At 38.8% G+C, this 21,577-nt stretch overlaps 1 long non-coding RNA gene across 4 annotated transcripts in view; it reads left to right on the forward strand.

Moving 5' to 3' along the window:
- The window catches only part of LOC110360711 (uncharacterized), a 150,603-nt gene that overhangs the window by 46,805 nt on the left and 82,221 nt on the right, over positions 1-21,577 (forward strand). The window contains exon 2 of one of the 4 annotated variants that reach the window (XR_010473438.1): positions 15,661-15,755. The exons of the other annotated variants lie outside the window; for them this stretch is intronic. This is a non-coding gene — a long non-coding RNA (uncharacterized LOC110360711). The remainder of the gene's footprint in view (positions 1-15,660; positions 15,756-21,577) is intronic. 4 annotated transcript variants of the gene reach the window in all.

Here is a 21,577-nt window from a genome sequence, read left to right on the forward strand (position 1 = left end):
GTTTCACAACTTAAAACTTAAAGTACAGTAAAAAATTGTTCAAGCTGCCAGTCAAAACTGTGAACATAAAAAGAAAGCCTTGAATAATACTTAGGATTACATTTTATTAGACTTCTTAAACTGAAAATTTTCAACAATTGTAAGCTATAACAATAGTACTTCTGCTAATAAGCAGCACTGTGTTCTTGAGTTTTAAATATTTCCTGTTAATGTTTAGACTTTTGTTTGTAATTAGTGAGGCTAGAAAGGCTTAAGTTTTCCTATGTATTCTAGAGTTGATATTTACTTTGCTCCAGTAATCATTTCTAATTTCTATATTTGAATAGTGTAGAATTAAATTTTCTAATTTTATGTAATTTGGGATCCTGGAGAATGCATTAGGTTGATATTTTAATAGAAAAACCTGAACTGTGGTTACTGAGTTTCTTTTCCTGGACAGCTAATATTATAATAAACCTCCTCAAATCCTGTTCCTTTGAGTTTTTGCTCTTATTTGAACTGAACACTCAGTATCTGCTCTGACTGTAGACTCAAGATCATGTTATTTTATCTGTTTGTAACATGCTTGTTATCATTAGCTGTGTATAAAGAATGAGAGAGCACTATAGGTAGGGTCTTGGTGAAACAGGTAACATTTTGTCTTCACGGGGGAATATATTTGCCTTCTAGCTGAGAGCTGAATGTAAATCCTTATTTACAGAAATGAGTTATTTTCTTGTCTTGTCACCGGCAGCTGCAAAAACTCTTCTTCTAGCAACATCAATATAGGTAGAAACATCTCTGCTCAGTCTCCTGACTTCTGAGCGTTGCCTTCTGTCCTTGGCCAGGGCTACATGATCATCTGGTTTCCAGAAAGCTGAACAATTTAACTGGAAATGACTTCCTTTAACTTAGAGTCAGAAAAATAGAACAAAATGTTAGCATGCTTGATTTTCTTATTTCTTAAGATCAAGCTGTTTATAAGGACAACTTGATTAAAAAAAAAATGGCCTGTGTTTAAGAGAAGTGAAAGTTTATAAGTAGTAAACAGTCTGAGAAAGGAAAACAACCTCTTCTTGTCAGGGTTTCTTTTTTGCTGGAAAAATAAATAACCTTTCAGTGTGATCCATTATTTTTTCATTCTTTTCATAGGGCCTTTGAACTAAAAAATAAATTTTATTACCCAACCAATTATGCTACCGTTAACTAACTTGGCTATTTTCCTGGGTAAACAAAGCTAATGAATTCATGGTATATACTTAAAAGCTGTTCTCAGTTCTCAATAGTGGGACACTACCCTCTACAACCCGTTGTATAAGTTGTCATGGTCACACTGTTTGTGGGTTTTTTTGTGGCTTTTTTCTTTTTGTTTTTATTTTCTCTATATTAAAAAAAAGAGGCAAGCAGAGGGGCCCTCCTGCAATCTGCTTAGTGCCTGGCAATTGTGGCAAAGCTAAATCACAAGGAAAAAAAGCCAGAACCACAGTGGTCTCAATGCCAGAAACATCACTGACTACACTGTGGGCTGGATTTTGCCCTCTGTCGATGGCCAGTGCTGGGAGTGAAAAAACAATCACTTACCTCCTGTAACTGAAAAAAAAAAAAAAAAAAAATATGCACAGAGTGCTAATTGCAAAGCCCAGTTGATGCTAAACGAAAATACAAGTGGCTGCTGATGCTGAGCCTGGCATGTAGAAGAGCAATTGTCTCTTGCCTGGACAGAGAACATATTTCACCTGCAGACAATGAAGTTGCAATTTTTCTTGTATGTTTTGAGACTGATTTATTTTTTTTTTTCTGCCCTTCTAGTAAATTACTGTGACAGCCCACAGTACCTGTTAAACTCTAAGAATGGGTGAGAGACAGGCTGCTGGAGGTGGATTAGGCCAAGCTCTTGGAGAAAGGAATAAAAAGGGAAAAGTTGACCTGTTTGGAATCTTGTTAGTTGAGCCATGTGAGCAACCTTGGATCTGCCCTCCAAAGTGTACTTAATCTGCTGACAAGGGCTCTCCTGCCCTGTCCCCTGCCATGCTGTGTGGCTGTAGAAATGACTGTCAGGTATCTCCTCCCGGAAAACAAGAGGAAGAGTTTTGTTTTTCTGTCTAGAGTGAGGAGAGGGGAAAAAATGTCTGGAGAGGAAAATAAAATGGTTGTCTGTCTGTCACCAAGAGAAGCAATTGCACTTTTTGAGCCACTGTTTTCATTATTTATTCTTAAAAGTCATCTGTGATGGATATTTAATTTCCTCTCTTCCAACAGTTTATTTCAATGTTCAGTACTGCTCATTATTAGCAGTCCTTACTTACTAGCATGGTTTTCTATATGCCTCCAGATTTGTGCTTTCTGAGTCGCACTCCCTTAGAGGTGACCTGGGGTGCTGGATTTTGAGCAGGGAGAGGGGTACAAACCTCTGGATAGACACTATTCTTGTGGGAAAGGTGGTCAATGTAGCCTGGGTTGGTTCAGCTCCCTTTTGGATTGTGTTGTGCTGTCATGCAGGGAGAAGAGATTGTTAAATAAGGCAAGGAATAACTTTGACTAGGCCACTGTTTTAATATATAAAACCTGGCTTTAGCCTCCTGGAGGCAGGTGGAAAGGGAAGGTTAGATGCTAACAAGCTAGTAAATCAACAATAATAAGAACTAATTAAGATTTAACCATCATGGTACTATATACTGCAATCTAAAGAGACCTAAGAAGTTGTTTTCTGTCACAGCTTAAAAACGGGTAGAAAACTGTCCTATTAGACTAGGTGATAGGGGTCATACAGAAGGGTAGAGAAACAAAGCTCTGAGAGCTAACAGTATTTGCCAGTTTTAAATAAGGAAGCTTGCAAATTGAGATAAGACAGTAAGAAATCTCAAAGGATATTCCCTACTCTTCCAAACCAGGTTTTCTGTCTAATCTAATTGTCCAGTTATTGGTCTATTAACCTGTTCACCCAGTGGAATAAGAATCAGTACTGTTAGTCCATTTTGTTTCTGTATTGCAGCAAGTCCTGGAATTTCTTTGCAGAGCTTTATATGAAAGGACACCCTTTAAAAAAAAGGAGAAAAAAAATGCATACAGAAACAAAAAACCCCCATAAAACCACAAAAAGAACCTGTCCTGCTGGTTGCCCAGGGGAGGAGTACCCCTGAGGACATGGTATCTCTTCTGCAATGCAGCTGCCAACCCTGAGCTGTTCTGTGTAGTTTGAGGAGGAGCTGGGAGGTGAGAACAGCCATTAAACCTTGCAGCTTCTGGGGAGGGAGGGAATCTCCTCACAGTTGTCTGTGATCAGTCCAGAGAGGGAGGACAGTTGTTTGGGATAAGGAAAGTCAGTTCCTGTTTTCTGTAACCTTCGTGAAAGGCTCCTTGCACAGCTCTTCTTTGGGTGATGGTTTGTGAACCTTCACTTAGTTTCCATTTCTCTCCCATGGATGCACAGTTTTGGTGATTTCTGGCTCATGGTGCCATAAAGAGCTAAAAAAGTAACCTTAGCTCTGTAAGGTCATAATGCTTTTGCCTCATATAGGAATAGCAGCCTATGGTGTGATCAGATCTAAGTATGTGTTAATGTGGGATGTGACCACAGCTGTGCTGAAAATAATAGTTAGGTGTTTGTGTTATCTTTTTCTATCCTGGACACAACCAGTGGGAGTGTAGCAGCTGGTTTAGAAAATTGCAGGAGACAATTGCTAAAGCAATCAGCAAACATGATTATAATGCCTCAGTTCGGTAGACTTGGTATTTTAAGTGAATTCGGAAGTAAACCATCTTCTGATTCAAAAAGTAGCATTGGATGACAAGACCATCTTTCATTAATTAAAAATTGTCATCAATTCCACTGTCAGTTATTCAATATTTTGCTCATAAATTGCAGTTCTTAATGTTGTATTTATATTCTGTCTTGCAATTGTAGTTAAAGAAGTTTTGAACTAAAAAGAAAAAAAGTAAATGAAATGTATGTGTTTTGGGTCAAGGGAGAATTCATGAATGTAAATAATGCATGAGAAAGAATTCAGCAGAAGAATGAAGTATTTCAGAGCCTTCAGAATTGTTCCCTTTTCCATGTCATTAATGAAAAATGAACCATTACCACAGCTGAAGTGCTTGTATAGTCACAGCAGAGTAATTCAGTAAGAGAAGCTTTGCTTTAGACAAGTGTCCATGTGTCCATTTGTCCTTTTTAAAATGTGTTTGTTTTTTTTTTCTTCAATCAGCCACTAATTGTGGGTCAGGTCCATTTTTAAGGTGAGCCAGTGTCTCTAGACCTGTGTATGCAAACCACAGCTGAATGAGGGCTGCCGTTTGCTGTATGCTTGAGCCCTTGTGAGTTCTAGCTTGTGAATACTCAGTCCTAGTTACAAATGGTGTTTGTTTTCCTTGCATCAAGAACAGACATGTGAGGAAAACAAGAGCGTTTTTCTAAAATGAAGAGATGAAAGTGGTTGAAGGGCCAAGCATGGCCAATGTTACAGAGCAGAAATGCGAGTGCTGGAAGCTGGTGTGTGGGGCTGGATTTTGGGAGAGGCAGCAGGTCCTGGCTGTGTGAGCCCTGTGAGGCCATGCTGGTGGGGAGGCTGTGATCCTTCTGGTGGGATGGAGAAGCATGAGTGGTTTTTCTCACCGTCTTTGTTCTCCTGAGTAGCCAGGATGAGATGGGAGAAGGGTTTCATTTTCCCTGCCTTTGCCTCACACAGCCATGGGGCCTGGAACAGCGAGGGTGAGCTTTGTTTGCTGACTTCTCCCAAGTCACAGAGAATAAAGTTAGATTGCTTTTAAACTTAAATTCAAAATGACTGTTGGGCAAATGATAATTTTAGAATCATAGAATCATTTTGGTTGGAAGAGACCTGTAAGATCATCAAGTCCAACCATAACCCAATTCTAGCATTAGTCCATGTCTCTGAGGGCCTCATTTCTGTGCCTTTTAAACATCTCTGGGGATGGTGACTCCAACTTCCCTGGGCAGACTGTTCCACTGTTCACAACCCCTTCTGTGATTAAATGTTTCCTAATATTTAACCTGGAACTTCCCTGGCACAGTTTGAGGCCATTTCTTCTTGTCTTATCACTTGCTACTTGGGAGAAGAGACAAACACCCTCCATGCTACAACCTTCTTTCAGATAGTTGTAGACAGTGATAAGGTCTCGCCTCAGACTCCTTTTCTGCAGGCTAAACAGCCCCAGTTCCCTCAGATGCTCCTCATAAGAAGAGACTCTTGGAGAAGGTTTCTTATTCTGTTTATGTTATTATAGAAGATCAGTCAGATGTTACCAGTGAGCTGCAGTTGTCTGCACTGGTTAAGAAGCAGAGAAAACCTCCCTGCTTCTGGAAAGCAACAAGAGCATGTATGGACACTGGCACAGCTGCTCTGTTAGCAGACCAGGCAGTTTCTCCTCATTGCTGACTTCAGCAGGAGATACAAGAACTGTTCCAGCTCCACTGCCTGGATGTCCTTGCTGTGGGGCAAGGTGACACACCTTCCCTGTGGTTCAGTTATGGCACTTACAGTTTAGTCTTCCTGGAGAGCATTTCTATTTTTTTCACCTCACACCCTGATCCTTTCCCTGCAAAGGCCCTGCTGAAGTCTGTGACAGTGATACCTGCTTCTTGTTATCCTGATGAGCCCAGGCTTCCACACATTGTTGTGGCACTAAAACCTGCAGAGAAATACACTGACTTTTCCAAGAGGTTTGTTTCAGCTCTTTATCAAAGCCTTGTTAGTTTTTAGAGCATCGACCTGGCAATTCTGTAATGAATATTTATATATTGAGCCCATGAAAATAACCTCATTTCTTCAGTGCATTTTTAATATACTTCTGCTTGTCTTGCTGGCTTAATATGTATCTTGAAAAGGTTTTCAGCTGTGAGAGCCCTAATGATTTCTGAAGTGAATTGTGGAACTGTGCTCACACATCATTCACATCCCAGAGCAACTTGAAGGCTGTGATGGGTTTTCCTTTTTGACAAAGTTAAACTAATCAGTATGTTCCAGGGGTGCATTTGATGTAATTGAACTGGCAACAGGTATCTAATTTGCCTGACCAAACTAGAGGTAGTCCAAACTTGGAAATTAGCCCCTCAAATGCCTTGTAACCAGCTCTTTACTCTAGTGATCTGCTTTATTCTGCTACATATATATTGCTTAAGTACTCAATTCTTTGCTGTCTAAAGTTTTGAAAGTTGTAAACCTCTTTTTTCCCCAACATGCTTGAGCTACTGAAGCTCTTCAGCACCAGACTTCTGTTGTATTCTTATTTGACCACTTTGAAACATGTAATTGTATAAGCATGTAGGGTTAGGCAAATTTCTCATTAAGGCATAGCCTCACTGTTTAAATGTGTGTTTATACATGCTGAAGTATAAGTGCTTCTTGGCACAGCAGGTGGCAACTCCTCTGAAGCACACAAAATTGTGGTAGTTCAAAAGTGAAGAAGGATGTAATGGCCCAGTGAAACTGCAGGAGGTCTTGTCCTGTTCCCAGTTTGCATCTGGTGACAGTGTCTTCAAACCCTTTGTTCTGGGAGCTGAAAATTCTCCCTGGTTGGTGTGGGAAGGCTTTTTTTTTTTCTATTGGAAATTTCATCTCTTGAAGGAAAAAAATCTCTGTCAAATTTTTTACCCTGACAAGTGTCCCTTTGCATTGGGTTGCAGCAGGTCATGGGGCTCCAGTGCTGCCCTCCAGGTCACTAGGAATAAAATAGCAGTATAAAATTGCTTATTGTCCAAGCCAAAATGGATTTGGTGTGGAAAAGAAAGTCTGTGCTTTGGGGTGTGTTTGCTGAACAGAGGTCTGAAGGAGAGCAGTTTAAGATGGAAGAAATGATATGCAGAGAAACAGTTATGGAAGGTTTGAAGATGACTGGGATAGAGAAGGTGGGTCTACGTAAGAAATAAAAGAATTTTTTGGATAGCACAAGAGGCTGCTATAAGCAGATGTTTTGGTTACTTTCCATTCCTGGGCTTCCTGGATGCTTCCTCTTCTCAGTGGTACTGAGTCAGGACTAGGGGGCTAAAACACATCTGCTTGAAAAACCTGTCACCATGTACAAGCCTTGGTTTTACCCTCCCAGCAGTTTTCTCATGCTCAGTCAGCACCATCAAATTTCTGCTGCTTTGGTTTTAAGACAAAGTTCTGTCATATACCCCATAGGAAAAATAAACAATAGAAGTGTAAACGGCTTGAGAAGACAGCAAAGGTGTATGTTGCATGAGAGCTTGCTGTGCTGTGTCCCAAAGTCCTTCTCCAGGTTTTATGTTGTTTAATTACTAAAAAACTGACACGAAGCATTTTGTAAGTAGAAAGGTTTTGTTCAATGGGAAGATACAGCAAGTGCTCTTCTTGTCTCTGGGTTTGGCTGGCTGCCCTTTCAACCATCAGAATAACTTTGGCCTTAGGCAGGTTGATTTCTCTTAGCTGCAGGTGAGTGGGGCAAAGTGGCTGTGCCTGGCACCAGAGAAGTTCTCTAAAACCTGCAAGCACAGCTGCATCCTCCGCCCCAGTTCTATTCTAATGATCTGGGTTGGTTAAAAGGAAACTATAAATATATGAAATCAAATGTGAGAACTGTGTAATCTAACTAGCAAATTAACATTAGGGACCAACTGTGTGTGCAGTTCAAAAAAGACACTATCTCGTGTGCTTGTTCCTTTCAGTGACAAAAGGGTCAGGAGCAGTGCCTTGGTTGTCAGGGTGGCGCAGCTAATTACAGCAGCTCTACAGTAGCTATTAGCTGTACATTGCTGAAACTCTTTGGAAGAAATGATGTCACAGACTCAAATCCTCATTGTACGAGCACAGTTGCTTGGTGATCAGGAGGTTTCTACTTGTTTTGTGCCATCATATCAGTGCAAAATGCATGAAGCAATCACCCTGCAAAGCCGATCATCACGTTTATGTTCTAGTATCTTACAGCTCAGTGCAAAAATACAGATGTTAATTTAGGTCAATTAACAGGAGCATTGTGTATCCCTTAAATAGGAGATTGTAAAGGTGGTAATAAATTTAAATAAACCAAATAATAGACAAAAATCTACTTAAGAGCTTTTGAGCATGATGTCTTTCCAGTAGAGTACTCAGCTGCTGTTAAAATGCAAACCCTGACTCATCACCAGGGAGAGTAGTGAACACCGGTGAAAACACTAGTGGCAGCTTGATGTATTTAGTTCATTAAAATACATCCTCTTCCAGTAAAAAATTACCACTAAATAAGGAACTTGCTTCTCTGTGAAGAAAGATTTTTCTAAGAACTTCATGCTATACAGAGGAAACTGGAGGAAAACTTGCAGATCTTATACAAGCTTAGAACTTTTAGGACTTATATAATGTTTCATGTATTGTCTAACACTTATTGCAGGAAGTGTCTTGGAGGATGGCATTTACAGAGTTATTTTAGCTGGCAAAGTAAATGTGATTGACTTATTTTTGCTGTCAAAAATAGACTTTGGAGACAGAAGCTTTATCAATCTTAAACTGCCCCCAACTCTAATACTGAAAACTAGATGTGCATAGAACAGGTTTTCCACACAGACAATTCTGATGGATATAGTAATACACACGTACATACACACATATGTATATATTTACAGAGAGTAGGACTTGTGATAAAGAGAAGCGAAGTAAATCTTTTGGACTTTAAGGTGTTTTAAAAAATGGAAAAAATTAGGTTTTCAGCTAAAAATAATCTTTCTCATAAAAGACAAATCTTAAGAGGACAACTTAAAGTTAATTCCCTCAAATAATGTTCTAGTGAAAAAGCATCAAGTGTTTGTGTATCAGCTGTTGGTTAGGCTGAGTGTATACTATGGGTCTTCCTCAATGGAGAGGTAAATGTTTGTTTACTGTGTCATGTTAATATATTCTAATGAAATACAATAGTATTACCTTTTCTGTACATATGTAAAGGGTCTTACAAATGTATTTCTTCTTGGAATTAAGTAGTTTTCACATCTTGTGACGGCATTTTTGTTATTCCCTTTCCAGGGACCTCAGATCAATTTATACTGATCATTCTAAAAAAAGAAAATCTAAATGTCTTTAAAACTGCATTTTCCCTGTAAACTTTGCCCCTCAGCCATGCCACTAAATAGCTTGAAAAAGCAGCCATCAAAGATGTGTGCCTAACATATTAGTTCTTTATATTGCATCTACTAGGGGACAAAATCAGTTCTCTGTTCTGATCCCTGAAACAATCAAAAGGCTACAATAAAATACAAAAGAGAGATTGATGTAGCAATATCCCTTGATGTGCTTGTTCCTTATCCAATCCCTGAAAGCAATTACCTGTCTGAAGTTGTACAAGCACTTCAGTTTGGCTAGAGATAGCTATTGATTTAGAAATCAGATATTCTTGGGCTGGGCTAAATATAAATATATATATATATACAAACCAAAACAAAAACAAACAAAAAATAAAAAAAAAACACCAAACCAAACAACTTTTTAAATTTTTTTTTTTTTCTTAGCATGCTGTGGCTGTGAATAAGTATCATTCATTTTATGCAGTTTTCATCTGAAACATTTTTGTATTGGGAATTTGTTTACCACTTGTGGCCTGCTAGTTTGAAAATTAGTTTTCTAACTGTGCCTTCTAACCAAGCATTTGAAATGCTCCATTAAATTTTGTAGTTTTTCTATCTCTATTCTTTATGGGAATGTTATCTGTCTGTCTTTATGTACAGAGTAATATGATTTATTTTGAAAGATACAAAAGCCTGGATTTTCATATTCTTAGTGTGTTTTGATTATTTAGTTTGCTTTTAAAAGCCTGAACTGTTGTAAGGGCCGTGAAGTCAGGACTTGAAGAGTTCTGATCACTGGAAAATTTAATCAGGAAATAAATATGCGTCTTTCCCTTCTCCCCCAGATATTACCTTTACAACTAAACAAGCAGAAACCAAAGTCTGAGTATTTGAAAGTATTTTCTGTAGAAAACAATTGTAGAGAGTAGCTTTTAAGATAAAAACTCATGGGCTAAATTAGAATGCGTCTTGTATGAGTTACCTCAGGAGCAGTAGTGTGAGAGCTCATGTAAAATCTGGAAACTAATAAATGTGCACATTCTACTTTGTAAATGCTATTGGTGAGCGGTTAGTTTTTTGAAAATCCCAAAGGGAAATGCTAGGGATATTTATTTCTTATAGGAATAGGGAGGTCACAGCCTCATCACAAAAAGAGGCTTAAAAAAAGTTCTGAACACTTTCAATGGCTCTTGTGGTTTTAAAGTACGAAATGTGGGATGGTGTGATGCTGATTTCTACCGTCAGCTGTGGCTCATGCCTGCTAGGAGCCAGGTGGTCAAGTTGGTGACACTCATTTGAACCAATCTATATATAGCAGTCACTTTCAGATTGTATTGGTAATTATCTATATGTTGTCTAGATTTTCCAGAAAATGCTGCTTTTTTTGTGTGTGAATTAAGCAGGCACTGATGGAAACTCATAGTGAGCAATCTTTTCTCCTGGTGCTCTACATACTTCTGTGTATAGAGAGTTTTATTGGAGCCTGCAAGGCAAACTCCTCAGTGGTTACACAAATGAATGCGATTTTGAGTCTGGATAAGAGATGTGTGGGAGCAGAAGTGAACCTCTGTACCTCTTGACCTAAGCAGTTGTCATGGGATTGTTTTTTCTTTTCCCAGCTCTTGGCTAAGTCTCTCTAAACCTTGCTGCTTCTTCAGAATTTTGTAAGAAAAGTATTGTTTTCAAATATACCTCTATAAGTAAACTTTATCCTGTTGTTCAAACTCTAAAGTTTGTGCTACTGGAGAAGACTGAAAATCTCAATATTTTCCAGCAATTTATGTTAACTGAAACCTCCTCTAATATTAAGAGATTTATAAATGTATCAAGAGAGATTATATTGAATTTAAAACTACAGGATTTGCTGCTCTATGGCTCCTATCTAGAAAAGAACAATTATTAAAATATACTCCTGAATTAAACATGAAAGAAATTACCTAAAAATCTTCTATAGGACAACAAAAACACTGGAGCAGAAGAGCATGGGGAGATCTCATGCAGAAGCCCAGTGCTAAAAAAGGAGAGCAAGAGTTCCTGATATCGGACCACTTAGAGAGAGGGGTGGGGAGAGAGACCTCCTCGGTTTCACAAGCACTGACTATGCCTGGATGAATATTTAAAGCTGATCTGATAAGTGTGCTGTTGCAATTTGAAGGTGTCAATTGACTGTAGTTCTGTTTCTGTGTCTTAACCATGGTGCTTTCTGGGCCACCGGGCAGGTATAATGAGATCTTTTGGGACAGTGTTTCTGGCTCTGATGTTTCCAACGTTGTTCCCCTTGCTATCTGGAGTTCAAGGATTCCTCACATCAAGAGCTGAACTTCTGGGCACCTATTCACTTAGAAATCTGTTGCACCTGCAACACTGTCCCAGATGCAGAAATGAAATTGCAGCAGAAGTAAAAACCCCAAATTCTTGAGCAACTTGCTGTCTCCTAATCCTTGTTTTCTCCAGATAGAAATGTAAATGTTGTACTAGACTAGCAAATATCAACAGACTTTTTGTTTTTGGTGAGATTTTTGGATTATCTGTTGCTATTGCACTGAGAGAAGTTTTCTGTGTGAGAGTGTTGGGTTCATTAATTCAACAGCAAAATCTACACGATTCATTATTTTCAGTAAACTCCAGTAGGAATTCCAATAATCTTTAGTTCTACTAAAATTGAAAGGAAAAAAACCCAAATATGTAGCTGCTGCTGTATTTTTTTTCTGCTTCTTTTTTATTTAAATCACATTTATTACTCCTGAGCATTGAGTTGACAGACACATTTTTATTTTTCTGCTTGTTACAGAAAGCCTGCATGTTTTTTCCATGTATTAAACTACACAGATACAGAAAATGCTATTTTGGAGAATCTGTTCTTCAGTTAAGCTCTTAGATGCAAAGTCTATCAAGCATGATTTGCTCTTTACTTATGGGGGAATGCCACCCAATCAGTAAAACTCAAAGGGTTCGTGGGTGTAACCCTCATATTCAGGCCTTTGAAGTGCTCAGAGTTCTTATTCGTCTGCCCTGTTTGATGCTTGTATGGAGGTGTTTGTACCAACACATTGTTAATGGCCCTGCAGATCCCTATTGGCTAACAGCAATCTTTTTCCAATTGGCAGTTTAAGGATTCGTTGAGAAGTGAGAGATGAATGCTCATAATCTCAGTCACTCAAAATCAGAAAATCCCAGAGGAGATGGTTTAGTGGCAGGCATTTGCACACTTGAAAATCTGATGATGTTGTGGGTCCTCTCATGTGAAATAGTATGTGAATCTCATAAGGCTTTTAAATGAGTAAGGAGAAAAGGGATTTTCATACTCTGTGGCTTCACAGAAAAGAATAATTACATCTTATTTAATCTTTCCCAGCTAGTGACCTTGTTCATGGAGTTCAACATAATTTCAATAGTCTTGTGTTGAACATGTAAAAGCCCACAGCTACTCCTGTAGCAGCTGTGACAGTGAGATCAGAAAACCAGTACACCACAATGGGATTTAACTGTGAAAATCATCCAGCATTGCTGCTTGTCCTGTTGATATGAATTCTGAACTTCTGCAAGGACCTGTTTGACCAGCTGCAAAGTAACTTAACCTTGACAAAACTGGGTTTCCCAGGATTGTTTTTTTCTTTAAAAGTTTGCCTGAAGAAAAAGAAACTGGAGGATTACAGGAGCTAGAAGTCATTCAGGGAAATACCTAGAAAAGCTCTTCACTAGGAGAAGAGGAAATTTCTATGCTAAGGGGGAGAGACAAGGGAGGGATGTTTACAAACTCCCTAACTACTCCAGTGCAAGCCTGGAAGGAGTCATGAGAAGGCAAGAGCAAAATTTGCAAGCACTTCAGCTCACAGCAGGTAAGAGAGTGGGCTGGTCTGGCAAGCAGCCACAGCTCCTGCGTTTGCCAGAAATGAAAGTACTTGCAAATAGTGTGATTCTTATTTTTTTTTTTTTTTTTAACTAAATGGCTCTGTGTTGTGTAGTGGCACTACAGGCTTAATTTCCCCCTCCCTGCCCCCCCCACTGGATGGCTTGTTATTTAAAACATATAAAAACCAAAACACATAGAAAACAACAAAAAACAAACATGAAAATAAAACTTCACCACTGCCACAAACAAAACAAAACCCAAACAAAATGACATCTGTATATCCTTGTTCTCTTGTAATTTTAAAATGGCTGCTTAGATGACTTGTCATCAATTTGCTGTGATGGTAAAGTGGAAGAAGTAGATTACTGGCAGTTGATGACTGTCTGCCATCTGGATAGATTTTGTGACTGATAAAATGTGTAATTTAGGCACAGATGTGTGTGCTTGATCCCATTCCAGTTCAGTGGCTACAGAGCAAGCTGTGGAGAGACAACCCTCAGGTCAAGAGGAGTGCAAAGAGATGTAGAAAGAGGAGTTGGTCCCATCATCTTACCTTGTGGGGAGGAAGAGGAGTGTGCAGAGGCTACACTTTGGAAAGGCCTTTAAAGTTACTAAACTATTTAGTTAAATCCCCAGATAGCTGGAATTCTTTTCTTCCCCAGAGAAGACTGCAAATCTCTCATCCTTGCCTTGTCCTCCTTCCTCCTAGTGCTGCCCCAAGCTCAGCTCTAAACAAGGGATTGCTGCTTCCAAAGCCTTCCTCAGATACTGTCTTGACCCATGGGTTTTAAGTCTTGGCTAGCTTTTTGGGAAGCCTCCTACTTGTCACTCAGCTTTTTTCTCTTATTAAGTATCTCCTTTCTTGAGGACCTTGCCCATAATGGAGATACATCTAATTTGATTTCACTGGAGCATGTCTAAGTCTGATGAGTGTTTTCCACCCTCTGACAATTCTTCCTCTGAGCCCACAGCTTTCAAGAAGTCAAAAGCTCCTTTTTTTTTTCTCCCCAGAATACAAAAGCCGTGTACCTCCAAATCATAGTCATGAAGTTTTGCTCAATTGAAAGTTATGTTGTATCGCATTGTCTCTGTCATGCAATGTCTGCATGCAGCCAGGTTGTTTATTCCAGCTGCATCTGATAACGCATAGTAACAGCAAAAGTACATAGTATGCTTTTTTGGGTAGTTGGCTTTGTAAATACTTGCATTCATTTTTAATGTGAAGTACCATTTTTCTTTTTGGAAGAGGTTTAAGCAAACATCAGTGGGCCCTGGAGCTCTCTGCAGTGGCTCAGTCAAGAAGGGAAGGATTTCTAATGCTGTGTCAAGAAGCACATTGGCCTCTGCCAAGCTCTCAACAGCCTCTGTTTTAAACCAGAAAAATTCCATGTACACAGAAAACAAGCCCACGTGGGTTTTCTGACAGTTTGACTGCTTACCAACTTTTACTCTTGTGCACAAAGTGCATTTTGTTTTCAAAATCTGGGCAGGGATATATTTTTAAACCATCTGTCTTAGCTCATGTACATTTTGGCTCCTATGAGGCATTTCAGATGACTAGCACGTTACTGTTGAATATTCAACACAAAGTCAGTCTAATAAGTCCCACAGCTCTTGTGAACTTGACAAGGAAAACAGTATTATGCAAATATTCTCCTGTTGAAGAAAACATTTCCAACAGGTTGAAGGTAGACAAATGTATTCTGTTTGACTAGCAGTGGAAATCTGTGTTTCTTAGTCTGGAGAGAAAAAAAAACAGTAGTAGGGGACTTAGAGGTAGATGTGGATCCATACAGCACATTCTAGCACAGGGATGATGTTCATGTATGTTTTTTTTTTTCTTCAACATCTCATGGTGTTATGTGGTTCTACATATGTATGTCTTCACATACAATGCTTCAGCCATGAAAGACCAGGAGAAGGAGAAAGTGTGTCTCTGCTGTGTCAAAGCCAGTGTCTTCTGCTCTTAATCAAGCATAGATTGATTTAATCCTTCCTAGGGAAGGTGTTTTTCTTTGACATTGATGCCTTTCTTTCCCCTGAAGGGGTTAAGGGAAGAAAACAAAATATGCCATTTTGAAATCTTGTGCATTCAAGCTTATTAATTAGCTCTTCGAATAGGTTTTCAAATAAATACCTTATAGGAGCAAGAGGAAGCTGAGTATGGTTTGTCCATAGTGGCTGGGTAAAGATACATAGTGTATCTTTCATGTTCTTCTCTACATTTCTTCAAAACTGAGCTAAAACTCTCACTAAAATAGGTTTTCTGGTACTTTTGTATTTCTACTCACATTGTAAAAATTATATGTTTTATATTTCAACTTACCCCAAATAGAAAAAATGACTTGTTCTGTGAGGCATCCTCCCTTTCCATAAAACATACAAGCTTGCTTTATGGATTAATATTTTTCAAATGATTTTTTTGTGTATTATTTTAATCAAGTCCCTGACGAAGGGAACACAACTTTTAGTTCTATACCAGTGAGAGCTTTTCTATTGCTCAACAGATAGTGTAGTGAACACTATCTCTCTAAAATGTGGTATGCTAATAGAAAAAGGCCACAGAATGCCTGAGGAGTACTAGACAGCAAGGTTCATCCAGACATATTAGCGGCTGCCAGTATGAAAACTCTGCTGTGCATTAAAGGAAAATGTCATTACAGAAAACAAGCAAGGTTCAGAGAAAAATCCCCTTGTCCCTCTAAACTCTTCATGTCATTACTGACTTCTGCCTTTTCTGTAATTTGAGATAACCTCTCTGTCAGTTTTTGTTTCAGCCTTCATCCAGGTTTCCTTGCTATAGTATTTATTTTTGCAGGGCTAGTGCCTGATCGTTTCGATTTTCCATCAGTGAAGAGCTACATTCCTGCATTCTGTTTCCTAAAAGCTCTACTCATTCAGCTTTCACAGCAGGTATGTATTATTATGAGCTCCAAGACAAGATAGATCACTGCTCAAAAATGTGCTTTTAGAGCTTGAATGATGAGAAATCAGAGCTATTTGGCTGCAGTCTGTGATTCTGGTACCTGGCAGTAGGCATTGCCAGATCTATTTGATTTAGTTGATAGACTCTTCACCTTCAAGAGGCTTGTGTCATGTTCTGGATGTACAGTTCTTGTTTGGAAGTTCCTTCTGGGCAAACTTCTGCATTTATCTTTCCTGTATGAGAAACTGAAGAAAGATTTTTGAGGGAGAGACATGAAACAAGAAGTACCTCAAAAAAGTAGCAGGTGAAGTCTGTTTCTGGAAATCAATCTGTCCCCTCCCCGTCTTCTGCCTCTCTGGTGTGAGTAAGGTTAGAAGGGTCAGTGGTTAACCACATGATAAGTGGCATGAACCTGTGTAGGGAAAAGAGTTTTTCTAGTTAATTGAGGTTTTCTATTGTCATTTGTCAGCTTTAACAATCTGAGTTAAACTTCATCATTTCCCGAACTTGAGGAGTGATGAACCAGTCCACCCACAAGTAGTCATCCAGTGCTTCAGATCCCTGAATTCTGGGGTTTCATGTGACTTCTAGGAGCCTTATGGTTAAAGTTCCGTCTCAAAAGGTCCAAATTATCTCAGTAGATCTCAGTGGGTATTTATTGCGTTTAGTTATGGCTCTTCCCTCATCAGTGATCTATCCTTGTGAGTGGGTGTTATGGGATCATGTGGGTGAACTGGAGATTTGAGGGCTTATAGTGAAAAAGGTCCCAAATCCAGTCAGTAGTGACATAAGTATTTCCTCTTCTGTCAGAAAATAAGACTGAGATGTTATTAATCTCCTCGGCCATGGTTTCTGGCAAGATTAAGTGTACAGTAAGCCATCTCAATAGCTGTGCCTATCTGGTTTTAGACTCTTGCTGGTTGTCATTATGTTTTTTCTTACTACCTTGTGGAAAGGAACAACTATGTCAGGAAGAAAGTGTTGGGACTGAAACAGGGCTGCTCTGTAAACTGAGCCTGGCTCTGGCACTGCTGTGGGAATCCCATGGAAAGGCCGTCCCTGTGGGCACAGCAGAGCTGTTTCTCTGGCTCCAGCAGAGTGGGAGACTGGCAGACGCACTGTCCTTCTGAAAGAAGAGAAGGTTCTAATGCTTGGTGGCTGGCTGAACCATGAACTGCCTGTAATGGCAAGGCTTCTGCTCCCACCCTGTTTTATCTTATTTCTCTGGAAGCAAAGCAAATGAGGAGAGGTGTCCAGCTCTACCCAGAACTCTCCTTTTCCCTAGTTGCCTTAGAATCAGAGTGGATGGGCCAGTTGAAATAGGTGTTTGGGCAGCCATGAGCTTTGGAGAGCATGGCTAGCTGTGAAGTATATCTCTTAGTGTGGAAAAACAGGTTCAGACCTGATCTTCCTTCCAGTCTGTGAGTTTGCATTTTTAACTGTGTCCTGTTAAGGTACCCCGGTTTGTGTTTTATTTTTGATACTCATATGGTGAGCTAATCAATCTGTTTCATCTAGAGTACATATTGCCCGAACTTGTTTTCTGATGCCACCCTCTAAGTTGTCTCTAAAGATTTGTGCTTTTATGAGTCACTCCGGACTCGAGTAAAAAGCAAAAGCACAATACAAATACATAAAAGGAGAAGAAATATAAAGTACGCTTTAGCCAACAGGCATATGATGGTCAGGCCCCAGAGCTGCTGAACAGCAACAGGGATTGTGATGCACACAAAAGACAGGAAAAACTGAGTTGTGTTTGCAAAGACATGTTATTGTTCTGGTTGTTTTTGTTTTTTATAGTATTCATGCCCAAGTGATTCAGCTTTTCATAGCTAGACCTGGATGACATTCTCCCCAAAACCCAGTAACTTTGTCAAAAAGAAAAAAGGAGAAAACATTAAAGGCAGCATCATAAGCGTCATAAGGACTGAAAGTACCTGGGAACTTGAGTTATATTACATAAGCAACTTCAGACAATATATAAATGGTGATTATTCTGTAAATACTAAAAAAAATTATTTTGATTAAAAAAAAAGACATTCTTTTGGTAATGCTGGTATGTTTCAGATCATGATGTTTTGAAGTGGAATTTTTGGAGTTAGTTTTAAAAATTACTTTTTCTTCCTTTTTTGAAATTGTGCCTCTTATGAAAAAAGAGTTTGAAATAAGCAAAATTATCTGAAAAAATAATGCTTTCAACTTTTACCTTTTTTTAAAGAAAAAAAAAAGGAAAAGCCTATTTAACTTGAACTCATGCTGACAATCAGGGAACTGAAACTTAGGAAAATCTCCTTGGAGATGTTTTTGAGTTTAACTAAAGCTTGAACTCTAAGCTCCCAAATTTAAGTCAAATATCTAGACGTTGGGCCATTTTTCTTTCTGGTATCAACAAAATGGGAGAAATATTAGGAAATCATAACAAACTGATAATCACTTACAAACCCACCCTGTTTGTACTAGGGTTTATTTTAAGTCTTAAAGGATTATGTTGGGTAATCTTGGTTTTAGCTAGAGAGTAAATAAGAACTTGAGTTATCTGCAAGCCTAGTCCCACTGGGGAAAGGAATTAGGATTAATGAACAAACACCCGGATAGCTTTCCTGTCAAGGCCTACAGAGCATTTAAGCATTTAAGACATCTGAGGATTCAGGCTGGTACTTGCTGGGGCTTTCTTTAGCACTTAAAATCCTTCCTGTATATATCCTTAGACCCATTAACATCCTGAAAATCTCTCTGGAGGTCTCCTGTTAGATCATGCTGGAAAGTATTACTGCACAAGCACTTCTCTTTGTTTTCTATGTCTGGTTATCTTGCTGAGGGACTTTCTGTGAGACTTGATTACACTGTATTTCTGATTTAATCCCTGTTGGCTTGTCCCCAGCTTCAAATGTCCCCTTACACCTGTACATCACATTTAGCTCATCCACAAGTATTCCTTCTTCCAAAGCTGAATTTGTCCAACCCTTATATTAGAACAGCCATTGCATTTGCTTCTCTTTGCATTTTTCTTTTCCTATTCTATCCTATGTGGATAAGATTCCTGGCTTTCATTTATCCAGAATAGAGTATTTTCCTTAGAGTCAGGTAAGGAAAAGAAATCAATGAAAAAACTGTTGGCAAACACGCTACCTTTAAGTATTCAGAACAGGTTATTACCCTGAGTTGTTCTCAACTATCTCGTGTTCTTCTTAAGGGCTGTAGAAAGAGACTGTTGAATCCATGAGGCTTATACTACTGTCAGTTTTGTTCCTTGCATTGTTTACTAAACCATGGTAAGATCTGAAGGTGCTGGTAGACAGGAGAGCACTTCTCATCAAGTGTCTGTATTATTTTGTGCTCTATACACACCTTTCCTTAATAGATCCTCAAGAGCTCCACTGTTGTAGAATAAAAATCACATCATTAGATTCCTAACACCTTTCCTTCACCTGCAATGAGCTTTTGAGTCTTGCACCGTGAACTCTTCTGTCAAACAAAGATGGATTCCATATTCTATACAGTTCAATATAATGGGAGCTCTGCTGATGTATAAAGGATGCCCTTGTTCCAGCACAGGTTTGGTACCTGAGGAAGGACTAGAGCACACCTGTTCTCATAAACTCCCTGGTGGTAGGACTGAGCTTTTTCATGGAACACTGCAGAATTTGCAGTTTTTGTTCTTTTACTCTAAAGAGCTTCTAATTGTACATTGTCTGTAGTGTATGGGAGGTTCTCTTTGACCCTTCTGGTCAAAATGTCTGCTTACTTGTATTGGCACAACTCCCACATTAGTAAAGAGATTCCTAGGTGGGAGGGAGTTTCAAGTAGTGGTGTTGTGGGAGCAGATGCCTTGCAGGAAGTTAGCACAGGATAACTAAATAAAAGATTAACGGTACAGAGAAGTGGCAAGAAACAGACATTTGTTTTCAACCTGACAGATATTTTGGAGGACAGAACACCTTGTGAAGATTTTCCAAAAAAAAAAAAAAAGTCTTCTGTTTTATACGGAAAGGATTTAAGAGTAAACCAAATAATTTTGCATGTGGAATTAAGGTGGAGCAGGTGCCATGCTGGACTCCACAGTGCTACACCATGGCTTTCCTTTATGCCTGGGAATCCAGAAAGAAATCAGTCTCTGAAGGAGATGAACAGCTATGGGACCATCCTGCTGGGAAGGAGAATGGACTTGCTTATGGCCAGCTGGGTTTATATTAATGCTTGCAGGAATTCAGCCCTAGTGTTCCCTGGAGAGTTATCTTTTGTCTGTTGCCTACTCAATACTTTACATGGGAGCATTAATAATGTTACCTCTGGTGATGGCCTAGAAGGGTACCTAGCTATGTTAATATTAGCTGGTTAGAGGAAAATTCCTAGGTGGGAAAGTTAATGAATTCAGCATGACTTATATCCAGAATTACTCTTAATTTTGAGTCAAGCTTTTGTTTTGGTCATTCAGCTTTGTTAGCCTATTTCCAGGAAATCGCCTGCTTTTCAGCCATACTTTTGTCTTCTGTGATAATGTCTATGAGCCTTTAGATAACAAATAGGTGGCTTTTTGGTACAGACTCAGAGACGGTTAAATATGGTGTACTCGAGATGTGATAGAGAATTTGGTTATTCAGGGTTTTTAGAAGATGACAGCACAGGAGAGTGAATTAACACTTATTTCTCACGTTCCTGAGTCTGTGAATAACGTTTCATGGAAGTTAATGAGAAATATTTTTTATTTGTGAATTTTTTTGCTTGGTTGAGTTTTTAAATGCCAGATTTCTGTTGTATCTGTGTTTCTCTTTTTCTCCTCTCCTCTTCTAATTATTTCTGGCTTAAGTGGAGATTAATTCTGTAGGTAAAAAAACTTCGTTTATCTGAAATATTTTTTTGATGAACCAAACAATCATGCCTGTAACACCACAACATGGCAACAAGATCTGAAACTTTGTAGGCCATGGAAAGACGTTCACACCCAATGTAGAGAGGGAGAGTTTGGGTGCTGCTAATCCTGGGCTAATCAGCTGGCAGAGGGACAGACCTACATAATGAGGATCCACTGCCAAATGAAAATATCTGTTTCTGCACCTAAGCTACTGAGTGCACATTAAGAACACAGACTTCAGTTCTATAGATTTCCACTAATTCTCTTCTCTGTTGTTCCTAGTCATTAAAACTCAGTTAACAGAAAAAAATATTGGTTTTGGTCAATGTGCATAAGCACGTGCTGCTTCTTTCTACGCCTCGTGATGTTTCTAGTGCAGTTCTCATATCTATTCAGATTTTTGTCTGTTTAGTTCCTCTTGTCAATTGATTTGCTTCTCATCTTTGTAACAACATACCCCATATTTCTCAAATTTGTGCTTTGAAGAACAGTTTTTCCTCCAAGTTGGTATTCCCTTTCTTATAAGAAACTGTCTTTGTTTCAAGATTTAGCAAGAGATCTTTTTACTTTAATTATTCTTTACAGAAAGATATATAGGTAAATCTCAGCAAATCATCTGTACAGATACTTAATCAAGTTTGAATTATTTTAAAATCCAATCCCCTGTTGTAAGAGGATTTTTCTCTCTGTTTGCTTCAAGTAGTTTTAGTTTCTCTGATTTATAATTCTGATTTTATATTCCTTGTAGTAGTTTGATCAATCCAGAAAAATGAAATAATAATAACAATAAAAAGTAACTACAAATACTGAGGGGAAAAAGATCAAGTAACTAAGACTTCTGATAAATAATTACAATTGGAACTGCAGGCATCACTGTGGAAATACTCAGTAAGAATCTGTAAAGTTATGTATAAGTGTTTTGTTCCTTACATACCAAAGCCTATAATATCGTTGATG

The sequence above is a fragment of the Columba livia genome, chromosome 6 (genome assembly GCF_036013475.1).
Source record: "Columba livia isolate bColLiv1 breed racing homer chromosome 6, bColLiv1.pat.W.v2, whole genome shotgun sequence".
Taxonomy (NCBI): domain Eukaryota; kingdom Metazoa; phylum Chordata; class Aves; order Columbiformes; family Columbidae; genus Columba; species Columba livia.